We start from the raw sequence: 13,523 nt of genomic DNA, 5'->3' as shown, positions 1-13,523 counted from the left end.
TCCCACCCCTCCAGGCGGTCACAAATCACAGAGCTGATCTCCCTGTGCTATGCAGCTGCTTCCCACTAGCTATCTACCTTACGTTTGGTAGTGTATATACGTCCATGCCTCTCTCTCGCTTTGTCACAGCTTACCCTTCCCCCTCCCCATATCTTCAAGTCCATTCTCTAGTAGGTCTGTGTCTTTATTCCTGTCTTACCCCTAGGTTCTTCCTGACATTTTTTTTCTTAAATTCCATATATATGTGTTAGCATATGGTATTTGTCTTTCTCTTTCTGACTTACTTCACTCTGTATGACAGACTCTAGGTCTATCCACCTCATTACAAGTAGCTCAATTTCGTTTCTTTTTATGGCTGAGTAATATTCCATTGTATGTATGTGCCACATCTTCTTTATCCATTCATCCGATGATGGACATTTAGGTTGTTCCCATCTCCGGGCTATCGTAAATAGAGCTGAATTGAACATTTTGGTACATGACTCTTTTTGAATTATGGATTTCTCAGGGTATATGCCCAGTAGTGGGATTGCTGGGCCATATGGTAGTTCTATTTGTAGTTTTTTAAGGAACCTCCATACTGTTCTCCATAGTGGCTGAACCAATTCATATTCCCACCAGCAGTGCAAGAGTGTTCCCTTTTCTCCACACCCTCTCCAGCATTTATTGTTTCTAGATTTTTTGATGATGGCCATTCTGACTGGTGTGAGATGATATCTCATTGTAGTTTTGATTTGCATTTCTCTAATGATTAATGATGTTGAGCATTCTTTCATGTGTTTGTTGGCAACCTGTATATCTTCTTTGGAGAAATGTCTATTTAGGTCTTCTGCCCATTTTTGGATTGGGTTGTTTGTTTTTTTGTTATTGAGCTGTATGAGCTGCTTATAAATTTTGGAGATTAGTCCTTTGTCAGTTGCTTCATTTGCAAATATTTTCTCCCATTCTGAGGGTTGTCTTTTGGTCTTGTTTATGGTTTCCTTTGCTGTGCAAAAGCTTTGAAGTTTCATTAGGTCCCATTTGTTTATTTTTGTTTTTATTTCCATTTCTCTAGGAGGTGGGTCAAAAAGGATCTTGCTGTGATTGATGTCATAGAGTGTTCTGCCTATGTTTTCCTCTAAGAGTTTGATAGTTTCTGGCCTTACATTTAGATCTTTAATCCATTTTGAGATTATTTTTGTGTATGGTGTTAAGGAGTGATCTAATCTCATACTTTTACATGTACCTGTCCAGTTTTCCCAGCACCACTTATTGAAAAGGCTGTCCTTTCTCCACTGTACATTCCTGCCTCCTTTATCAAAGATAAGGTGACCATATGTGCAGGGGGTTATCTCTGGGCTTTCTATCCTGTTTCATTGATCTATCTTTTTGTTTTTGTGCCAGTACCACACTGTCTTGACTACTGTAGCTTTGTAGTATAGTCTGAAGTCAGGGACCCTGATTCCTCCAGCTCCATTTTTCCTTCTCAAGATTGCTTTGGCTATTCGGGGTCTTTTGTGTTTCCATACAAATTGTGAAATTTTTTGTTCTAGTTCTGTGAAAAATGCCAGTGGTAGTTTGATAGGGATTGCATTGAATCTGTAGATTGCTTTGGGTAGAAGATATAACAATTGTAAATATTTATGCACCCAACATAGGAGCACCTCAATACATAAGGCAAATGCTAACAGCCATAAAAGGGGAAATCGACAATAACATATTCATAGTAGGGGACTTTAACACCCCACTTTCACCAATGGACAGATCATCCAAAATGAAAATAAATAAGGAAACACAAGCTTTAAATGATACATTAAACAAGATGGACTTAATTGATATTTATAGGACATTCCATCCAAAAACAACAGAATACACGTTTTTCTCAAGTGCTCATGGAACATTCTCCAGGATAGATCATATCTTGGGTCACAAATCAAGCCTTGGTAAATTTAAGAAAATTGAAATTGTATCAAGTATCTTTTCCAACCACAATGCTATGAGACTAGATACCAATTACAGGAAAAGATCTGTAAAAAATACAAACACATGGAGGCTAAACAATACAGTACTTAATAATGAAGTGATCACTGAAGAAATCAAAGAGGAAATAAAAAAATACCTAGAAACAAATGACAATGGAGACAGGACAACCCAAAACCTATGGGATACAGCAAAAGCAGTTCTAAGAGTGCAGTTTATAGCAATACAATCCTACTTTAAGAAACAGGAAACATCTCGAATAAACAACCTAACCTTGCACCTAAAGCAATTAGAGAAAGAAGAACAAAAAAACCCCAAAGTTAGCAGAAGGAAAGAAATAATCAAAATCAGATAGGCAAACAGCTTTGACATAAAATAGCAGGCACTGAAACTGCCACAAGACACGAAAGAAAGTATACCATTTTATGGGTTAAAATTCACGTTTTTGAATGGTTCAAGATTCCTTTAAAGGAAAGTTCCAAGGAGAAGTCTATAGAGGAAATGGAGTAAAGTTCAGCAGATCACTAGAGCTATGTGTGAGTCTTGGGATATTATAGATGTGTAAACATCACTGCCTTCTAGGAGTTCAGTCCAGCAATTGAATCAGGTCTAATTGCTGATTGCTGGCCAGGGAGAGGTCATGATTAGAGAGGATTAGGAATAAAGAGGAGAACTAATACTTATGTAAAAATATCTGGAAATACTTCTCCATGAAAAATTGACATTAAGATTCTTGTAAGTGCATAAACATACTTTCAGGTATATTTGTGATTGATGACCATGTTTTTCAATGTGAGAATATAATTATGAAGACTTTGCAGTTCTGTGATTTGCTTCATTTTCAAAGAAAATGAGAAGAGAATAACCCTAGTATTTTCCTATATTTTAAGAAACCTCTGTTATTAACTTGAAGCTGCCCATCCTACTTTGCATCTTAAATACATTTGAAAAAATGTAAAAATATACAGGAAAAGCAAATCATTGAAATAATCAAATTGTATTTTAATCAAAGATTGAATGACATTTCTTCTAATTATAATAAAGTAAGCTCCATTATGTAATCTAAAATTCCTTTTGCAGATATAGAGGAACCAGCTTCAGAAGTATAGATTGAAAATGTGGCACCTGACAGTCCCATCATTCTAAAGCATTGTTTTATGACCTGCCTATATTTAATAATAGTCCTTTGGAGGCTCATACCCTTTTTGTGATTTACTGTGGTTATCCCTTACACCACCTGTGCCTGATATTGATTAAGAATTGGGGATACAATGTTATAAAAATGAAAAATTTTCTTTGTCATCAGGGGAACAAAAAGGCACTCAGTAAGTTCTTTGTTCATCAGTGTTTGGTGACACTCCAACTACTTGTCCCAAGGCTGGCGTTTTATATCTCCACAGCTTGAAGCAGTAGAGCAGCTGAAAGATAAAGCTTGCAATTTCAATAGTCAGCTTGGATATATAATCATGTGTTTCTGTCCACTTGAATTAAATGTGCTTAGAGACCTGAATGTGGCTCGTGCATCCTTTAAAGCCCAGGATTGAAATAAACAGCATGGACCTAGAAAGACTTGATGCTAGCTGTTAATCTACAAAATAGTCCATTAGTATCTGTCACTAACTGACTGTTTTTATGTTCATCATGTTTTTAAGTATACCCACTTATAGATGACTATATAGATAGATTCCCAGAAAACATCCATCTAGAAAATTTTATATATTAAAAGTATTTCTCCACATTAAGCTCCATAAAATGGGCTTTGTCATGACAAACATTAGATAGAATGAAGTAGCAGCTCTAAAGTTTCTAGCTTTCTACTATTAAGAAATGTAAAAACTAAAATTAAACCAAAGCATATAAAAATATAGACTTTCTTTTCTCCCCTTCAATTTCCTAACCGTAAAGTAACCAGTGTTAACGTGGTATATAATTTTCTTTTTCTGTGTATATACAAAAGCAAAACATACATATAACACATGTATTACGTTTCTTTTATTTGGTTTTAACAAAAATGGGATCAAACTATATATAGTATCATTAAAAACTTTTACAGGTAATATATCTAACTTTAAGAGCTGCTTATTACATAATTTATAATTAATATATTTTCTATTGATTTACGATCAGATTTGTAATAGTGCTGCAAAATAAACCATACACGTTTGTTTAGGTGTATATATATTCATGCTTACTTTTATTTATTTATGTAGCTTAGATTAACCAGGTAGCAATTGTTTGGTCAAAAAGTATATGCATTTTTAATAGATACGATCAAATAATTTACAAATTTACTGAGGCAATTCACATTTGTATGGGGAACTTCATTTCTTCACATGTACTGCAGCGATAGAAATATTAAAAAATTTTTGCAGTATCTTAAAATAGGTGAAATTGGTATATCATGGAATTTTATTCTACTTATAAGTTAAAGAACTTAAGAAATATAATAGCTAAGATAAATTCTGCATTTTACGTAGAATTTTGTCATACAATTCAAATGTTATCCAAATTTTGAGAATTTTATGCTATATGAAAATTTAAGAAAATGAAAGGGGCAAAAATGGAATAATTTTAACCACTTTATAGTGTGCATTCTGGAAAAAGGGATGGAAAATGTTTCCAGACAAAGCTCAGTGAACTGAAAAATTGGGAACAAAAGTGTTGATCTATATATTCTCATCATCTAGTGAGAGATACATCATAACAAGGGTAGATGGCATTTAAGACAAGTAAGTAAAAAGTTGTAACGGAAACCTATTGGTGAATGTGATTGGAATATTACTAGCAGCAGCTTTGTTGATGCAAATTATAGAATGATACTTCCTGTGGAGCAGCTTTCATAATTCTTCTTTAAAATGCTACTAGAGGGTTTCTCAATTACAATAGAGCAGCTTGATTATAATTATAGAACTTTGGACAGGGAAACTCAGACAGAGGACATCAAATTTATAACTGGGAGATAATTGTATTTGACATTGTGTTGAAGTTAATAAGGATAATTATTGCCATTAAAATGACATTAAAAACCATTAAAACCTTGCAATTTTAAAGGCATAATTTTCCAACTTGATTATTTTGAGCATTTTTCCTATATTTAAAGAAAACTTTTCAAATTAGCATACATAGTGGTATAGAAACATATTTACTTATTTCAGGGTACTAAAACGCCACCAACCTTTTTATGAAATTTCAAGTTAATAGAAACATAATAATCAGTGTGATCCAAGTATTTATTCCTTTATAATTTAGATGAAATTTAAGACCTCTGCCTTGCTAATAATCTTGCATGCTGTACTATGATTATTCTAGAGTAATAAGTTGTTATGATGACAAACTTAAGTAAATCTTTTTATATGTTTGCTATTGATATGAAACTCTATTTTAAGTACATCTTTAAAATAACAATTACAAATTAAATGATATTAGTGGGTATAATTATAACACTTTTGGGTATAATGGTGAGTTGAGGAGATAAAAGTATTTAGATCCAACTGGAAATAATGAAATTACTCTAAAAATGTAGAAGAGATAGGGAAGTCTGAGTCACTTTTAGAATTTTTCGATTGATATCGTTCAAAGGCCAGCCCCTTCAGAGGAATTTTCTGCTAAAAATGGAGATGGAACCATAATAAAGAAGGACTGAAAGTGATTCAATGTCAGAAGAAATAAGTTTATTACATTACCTTTCTAAATAATATAGAAGGACCCACGGTAGATGAGAGTACAAACTCTGAAAGGTTTTGGACACATTACTTAGAATAATTTTCAATGACATGTAGCAATGTATTTGAAACGATTTGCTCAAAGCTACAAAAGTCAAGCAAAGATACCTATACGCAGGGCTCATTGGGTAGGGTTTTTCCTAGGTATGTTAAAGCTTAACCTTTTATATAGGGAAGCAGAATTGCAAAGCAAGCAAGATAAACCTGACGTTATATTTGCATGACTAAGATGAAGTAAAATAAGTATCAGTGTATATGTTGTTCCTACAAAAACTATTAAGATTATCTCTTCATTTTTCAGGGCACAGGCTCAGCTTCAATAAGACACCACCTTAGATGTGACAAAATTTTAGTCTCCTTCACTTAAAGTCTAGGTAGCTTTATCCATCTTTAATATGTGGCATCCATTTCACTATCCACTATGAGTACTCTAAATCCCACCATCAGTTCTAGCAAGGAGAAAGGAGAAAATAAATCAAGACAAGGGTCCACCAGTTATCTTGAAAGATAGTACCTAGAAATTGCACATAACACTTTTTTAGATGTTACTTGATTAAGGTACAAACACTTAGCATGAGATTTATTATCTTAACTATTTTAAGTGTACAATATGTTATCGGTGACTAGAGGGACAGTGTTGCACAGCAGATCTCCAGAGCTCATTCTTCTTGTCTAACTGAAATTTTATCATTGTTGGCATATCACTGTTGCTCATATCTCATTGGCCAAAATTTAGCCCCATGGTCATAATTAGCTCTAAGGGAGACTGTAAAAGATTTTGGTGGGGAGGAAGGGAAGGATGGTATAGCTATGTGGGCAACCTCATACTCTTTTATTTTTTTTTAAGGCAAACTATGGAGTAAGCTGCCCAAGATCAAGTCCTAACTCCACATCTTACTAGCTATTCAGTTTAGGAATGTATACTTCTCTGTGCTTCAGTCTCATTATATGTGAAATGGGAATAACAGTACTCATTTTGCAAGATTGATATGAGAATTATATGGAGCGGTTATTTGTTAAAGATCTCAAAAGAGTGCCTGGGATAATATCTGCCACATTGCCATTGAAAGAAGGGAAACAAATGAAAAGCAAATTATATTTAGTTTTAGTGCCTTTTTGTTTAGAATATACCAGAAGTCATAGACAACTATGTGCTGTTAATAAGACAGAATGATTCAGCTGCTAACAACTCACATACCCAGACACACACACACACACACACACACACACACACACACACACACACACACTCTGATCATTCTTGTGATTGAATCTTAGGAAAAACCAGTTAATGATGTAATAGCCTTATTATTTAGAACTATACCTGTCTCCAGTAAACAAGCCATAGGTATAGTGAGACAGAACACAATAAGAGGACCAAGTCTTAAACTGTGTAGTACATCTTTTGGCTCCTTAGATCATGGTTAAAAATCTAAATTTGTGCCCCTTCAATTTCCTAATATAAAAATAAGCAAACAAGCAAGAAAAAGAAACCCAATGTTATTCAACTCACCGTCAGAGAGAAGTTACTAACATCACATTTGTGGTCTGACATATCTGCTTGAACTGAATGTTTGGATCACTGATGTAACTTACATTGGCTGGAGGAGAAGAATATTGAGTAGATGTTTAGCTGACTTGAGTTGTATTTTTGTTTAATCAATGTCACCTAAAAAAATCAGCATTCTCTTATTACTTTATATGAGCCAGATATTAAAACATTTAAATTATTAAAACCAAAGAGATGGACTAAAAAGTTAACAGATAAGCTGGTCTCAAATGTTTTTTTTGTTTGATTTTTGCGGTACGCAGGCCTCTCACTGTTGTGGCCTCTCCCGTTGCGGAGCACAGGCTCCGGATGCGCAGGCTCAGAGGCCATGGCTCACGGGCCCAGCCGCTCCGCGGCAGGTGGGATCCTCCCGAACCAGGGGCACGAACCCGCGTCCCCTGCATTGGCAGGTGGACTCTCAACCACTGCGCCACCAGGGAAGCCCTCAAATGTTTTTAAGTTGACCAAAACTTAGTCTGATAAAAGTACTAAATGAATAAAGAAATTTTATTTTTTTGCAATTTTTAAAATTTATTTTTTTATTTTAAAGTATATTTGATGTCCAATATCATAAGTTACAGGTGTACAATAAAGTGATTCACAATATTTAAAGATTATACTCCACTTATAGTTAATATAATACATTAACTATATTCCTGGTGTTGTCTAATATATCCTTATAGCTTATTTTATACGTGGTACTTTGTACCTCTTAATCCCCAATCCCTATATTGCCCATCCCAGCTTCTTTCCTGAGGAGACCCAACAAGACCCATTGGTAGGTCTAGCCCCGGATCCTATGTAGTCACTGCCATGTGCTGGGGCCCAGTACATATGAAACCTTGTGTGCGTCTTCCAAGAGTGGAGTCTCTGTTTCCACCAATCCTGTGGCGATCCTACACTCAAGTCCCACTGGCCTTCAAAGCCAAATGCTCTGGGGTCTCTTCCTCCCAGTGCCAGACCCTCAGGCTAGGGAACCTGGCATGGGGCTCAGAACCCTCACTCTTGTGGGAGAACCTCTGTGATATAATTATTTTCCAGTTTGTGTGTCGCCCAACTGGCTAACTATCTTTATTTTAAAGTCTATTTGTCTTATATAAGTATTGCTACTCAGGAGATGGGGATTCACTGTGGCTCACCATAGGGGAAAGGACACTGGAGGCTGGGGCCCTAGGGAATACTGATCAGTGTGAACTCTCACAGAGGTCACCATTTTGGCACTGAGACCTGGCCACATCCAACAGCTGGCAGGCTCCAGTGCTGGGATGCCTCAGGCCAAACAACCAGCAGAGTGGGAACACAGCCCCAGCCATTAGCAGACAGGCTGCCTGAATTCATACTGAGCTAACAGCCACCTCTAAACACACCCCTTGACATGGCCCTGCCCACCAGAGGGACAGACCGAGCTTGACCCACCATTGGGCAGGTAGCCATCCCTCCCACTAGGAAGCCTACACAGGCCTCTGGACCAACATCACCCACCAGGGGGTAGACACCAGAAACAGGAGGAACTACAACCCTGCAGCCTGCAGAGAGGAGACCACAAACACTGAAAGTTAGACACAATGAGATGGCAGAGGAATATAGTCCACATGAAAGAACAAGATAAAAACCCAAAAGAACAACTAAGTGAAGTGGAGATAGGCAATCTGCCTGAAAAAGAATTCACAGTAATAACACTAAGGATGATCCAAAATCTCAGAAAAAGAATGGAGGCATGGATCAAGAAGATACAAGAAATGTTTAACAAAGACCTAGAAGAACTAGAGAAGACACAAACGGAGGTGAACAATACAATAACTGAAATGAAAAATACACTGGAAGGAATCAATAGCAGAATAACTGAGACAAAAGAATCTAAATGTTCTAGGGGCTCATCAGGTTTCCCACCTAGGGGTATGAGACTTGATTATATCATGAGTCTGCCTCTCCTACCTATCTCGTTGTGGTTCCTTCTTTTTCTCTTTAGTTAGTAAAAGTTAGTAAAAAAGTTAGTAAAAGATCTTTTCTGGTAGGTTCCAGTCTTTTTCACTGATGGTTGTTCTGCAAATAGTTGTGATTTTGATGTGCCTGCACGAAGAGATGAACTCAGGGTCTTTCTATTCCACCATCTTGGCTGATCTCCACAATTATTTCTTAACTACCACATAAGTACTTACTATGTACCAAACACTCTTCTAAATATTTTACACATGATGATTCATTTAATAATCATAAAAGTCCTAGAGGGTAGGTATTATCATTTTAATTTTACAGATCAAAAATTTAATACCAGAGAGATTAAGCAAATAGCCCAAGATCACCTAATTTGTTTGATGTGTAGCTAATATTTGATTCCTGGCAGCTGTGTTCTATTGTCTGCACACTTATCCACCATGTGATTTTTTTATTGACAAAAATTATAATCCACATTGGCGATACACTTAACATGATCTTCCTATATGTCTCTTACTACATAACAAAGAAATATATAAGATTTTCTGGAAATAAAGATAAATAATCTTGAGAGATATTAATGCAACATTATCATCTCACTCTAGATCAAAGAGAAACTAGAGCTACAACATGAGAAATCTGTTAATGTTCTATCTACTGGCATCTGGACCCATCTTCAGTTTGTTCCTTTGTTTGCTCATCCCATCTAAGCCAAGGTGTTCCTTCTGGGTTCTTGGACATATTTCCTTCCATATTCCTAAAAACCTTATATTATTGATTATATGAGTTTCCATGGAATATTCTACATCTTTCAACCAAAACGGAATCTTTAACGACCATCATGTAAACATAAATTCTCTAAATCCTTTCACACTGGGAAAAATCTTCCTCATCCTCTCCTCACTTCTCCTCTGCTACATTAGTCCTTCCAGGCTGCTACAACAGAATACCACAGACAGGGTTGGTTAAACAACAGACCCTAGTTTCTCACTGACAGCCATCTTGTCACTGTGTCCTCACATGGCAGAAGAGGGAGATATTTGGGGGTCTCTTTTATAAGGGCACTAATCCCATTCACATAGGCTCATGTCCTAATCACCTTTCAAATGCCCCACATCCTAATACCATCACATTGGGGGTTAGCATGCCAAAAAACAAATTCTGTGAAGACTCTAGAGAATCTAATAAACAGAACATTCATGGCGCACTGCTGCCTTTTCAGGTGTCAAGTTCTTTTGTGTCAAAATTTTCTAAGGTAGAAGGTTTGTCGCTGAAAAATGGTCAAATAGTGCTGGCATTAAACTCTTATAGATGAAAATTACGTATTCACTTTAAACTAGAGATTTTAGAGTAATAGAGTTTGGTGAGATTGCTAGCATATTTCAATAATATTTGAGATGAAAGTTTCATAAGAAACAAATTTTCTTATGTTCTTTGAAAGCTTTTGATTCCAAGATGAACAAATCTGTGAACCAGCTTTCTCTAGACCTTACCAGTCTAGGGTACAAACAAGGTCACAATAATCTTAATACACAAGTGAAGCTATAGTAAAAGAGTTCTGTCAATGTTAACAAAGAAAAAAATTGTCTTGCTGCAGCAGATCTGTGAGAAAGCTGTCAGAGCACATTCTGCTAAATAAGAGGTACAACCAGAAGGTCAAAACTGAAGAGATACAGTAGCCTTGAGGCAAGATGTTATTAGACTGAAGCAAATTGAAGATTTCAACAGAAGTGGCATACAAACTTCAGCTGAGTATAGGTAAAGCTTAGTGGATGTGAGTCAGGACATAGATGACCAATAAAGATAGGCACCACCAGCTCCCCAGAACAGGATCCTGGACCTCCTTTCTCTGCCAGACATAAATGCTTCACTTGTTGTAATAAGGGGAGGTAGGAGTGAACCAGGGCAGGAGCTTGGAAGGCCAGGGTGGTGAAGGTGGACCACCTACTGGGTGAGAAGTGTTTCAACATTAAAATGCAGAAACCCATCACATGGCCTTTCCAGGGTGTACCAGCTCTCTGGACTGATAAAAAACAGGTATATGTTTGCTTCTGAGGAGAACGAGGTGGCTGGGAAACAAGCTTTGAAAAGAATCACATTTGAAAATATGGGGATTTGAAAAATCTTTATATATTACCTATTTTAAAATAAATAGCTTTGAAATAAAGCAAAATACCTGATCCTCCTTAAAAAGGAATGTAGAACAAGGTCTCCCAGAACTGCAAAGAAGTTATCTTAAAAGTCAAAATATTTACTATCCCCCCAAATTGATAGTAGCTTTCTTTATTCTGTGTTCATTGTTACAAAAGTATATTGTAGATTTAGAATCTTTTAAAATGTGTATGTGTGTGTGTGTGTGTGTGTGTGTGTGTGTGTGTGTATATATATATATATATATATATATATATATAGGCCATCCTATGATATAGCAATGGTGAAACAAACATGCTGCTTAATTTTGACTTGATCCTACTTAGGTAAGCTCACACTAATTTTATTGCATAAACCTTCACTTCTACATTTCACTTTGAGACAAAAATTAGAAAATCGTAAAACATACAATTAAAATTCTTATTATGAAAGAAATGCTAACACTTATAAGTGGAACCTAAAAAATAATACAAATGCATGTATATGCAAAACAGAGACAGACTCACAGATAGAGAAAACAAACTTGTGGTTCCCAGAGTGGGAAGGGACAAATTAGGGGTATGAGAGTAACAGATACAAACTACTATGTATAAAATAGATAAGCAACAAATATATACTATATAGCACAAGGAGTTAAAGCCACTATCTTGTAGTAACCTATAATGGAGTATAATCAGCAAAAATACTGAACCACTATGCTGTACACCTGAAACTAACATAATATTATAAATCAACTATACTTCAATAAAAATGATGCTAAACATTTTATAACTTTCTAAAAAATGATTCTTTTACACATTATTTGATCTTCTTACAATGTAGCTGTCCTATCTGTAAAGTGGAATTGATGCGTTTGATTGCTCATTTTTTACTTGTAATGGGCAATAAATCTAAATCCAGGCATAGATAAACTTCTGTTCTTTTTTCTTTCTTTAATTATTATTGGAGTATAGTTGCTTTACAATGTTGTTAGTTTCTGCTGTTACACCAAGGTGATTCAGTTATACATACACATATATAGACTCTTTTTTAAGATTCTTTTCCATATAGGTCATTACAGAGTATTGAGTAGAGTCCCCTGTGCTATACAGTAGGTCATATACACAGTTAGTTATATATTTTATAGTAGTGTGTATATGTCAATCCCAATCTCCTAATTTATCCCTCCCCTTCTTTCCCTAATGGTAACCATAAGTTTGTTTTTTACATCTGTGACTCAATTTGTTTTGTAAATAGGTTCATTTGTACCCTTTTTCTTAAGATTCCACATATAAGCAATATTGTACAATATTTGTCTTTCACTGTCTGACATACTTCACTCAGTATGACAATCTCTAGGCTCATCCATGTTACTGCAAATGGCATTATTTCATTCTTTTTTATGGGTAACAGTCCATTGTATATATGTACCACATCTTCTTTATCCATTCCTATGTTGATGGACATTTAGATTGCTTCCATGTCTTGGTTACTGTAAATACTGCTGCAGTGAACATTGGGGTGAATGTATCTTTTCAAATTATGATTTTCTCTGTATATATGTGCAGGAGTGGGATTGCTGGATCATATGGTAGCTCTATTTTTAGTTTTTTAATGAACCTCCATACTGTTCTCTATAATGATTGTACAAATTTACATTCCCACCAACAGTACAGGAGGTTCCTGTTTCTCCACACCCTCTCCAGAATTTGTTTGTAGATTTTTTGAGGACGAGGATGGCCATGATGACCAGTGTGAGGTGATACCTCATTGTAGTTTTGGTTTGCAATTCTCTAATAATTAGTGATGTTGAGCATGTTGTCATGTGCCTGTTGGCCATCTATATTTTTTCTTTGGAGAACTAGCTACATGTTCTGCCCATTTTTTGATTTTGTTTTTTTGTTTTTTTTGATATTGAGCTGCATGAGCTGTTTGTAAATTTTGGAGATTAATCCCTTGTCGATTCATTTGCAAATATTTTCTCACATTTGAGGGTTGTCTTTTTGTTTTATTTATGGTTTCCTTTGCTGTGCAAAAGGTTTTGATTTTAATTAGGTCCCATTTGTTTATTTTTTATTTTATTTTCATTATTCTAGGAGGTGGATCAAAAAATATCTTGCTGCAATATATGCCAGAGAGTGTTCTGCCTATGTTTTTCTCTAATAGTGTTACAGTAACTGGTCTTACAATTAGATCTTCAATCCATTTTGAGGTTATTTTTGTGTATG

At 35.6% G+C, this 13,523-nt stretch overlaps 1 long non-coding RNA gene across 3 annotated transcripts in view; it reads right to left on the bottom strand.

Annotated features, from left to right (window-relative positions):
- Positions 1-13,523, bottom strand: part of LOC141278701 (uncharacterized) — a 220,931-nt gene that overhangs the window by 144,685 nt on the left and 62,723 nt on the right. For all 3 annotated transcript variants that reach the window (XR_012331750.1, XR_012331749.1, XR_012331751.1), the window contains exon 2: positions 7,195-7,282. This is a non-coding gene — a long non-coding RNA (uncharacterized lncRNA). The remainder of the gene's footprint in view (positions 1-7,194; positions 7,283-13,523) is intronic.

Source organism: Tursiops truncatus, chromosome 5 (assembly GCF_011762595.2).
Source record: "Tursiops truncatus isolate mTurTru1 chromosome 5, mTurTru1.mat.Y, whole genome shotgun sequence".
Taxonomy (NCBI): Eukaryota; Metazoa; Chordata; class Mammalia; order Artiodactyla; family Delphinidae; genus Tursiops; species Tursiops truncatus.
Note: the sequence above shows the minus strand (reverse complement) of the source record. Positions and strands in the feature narration are given on the sequence as shown.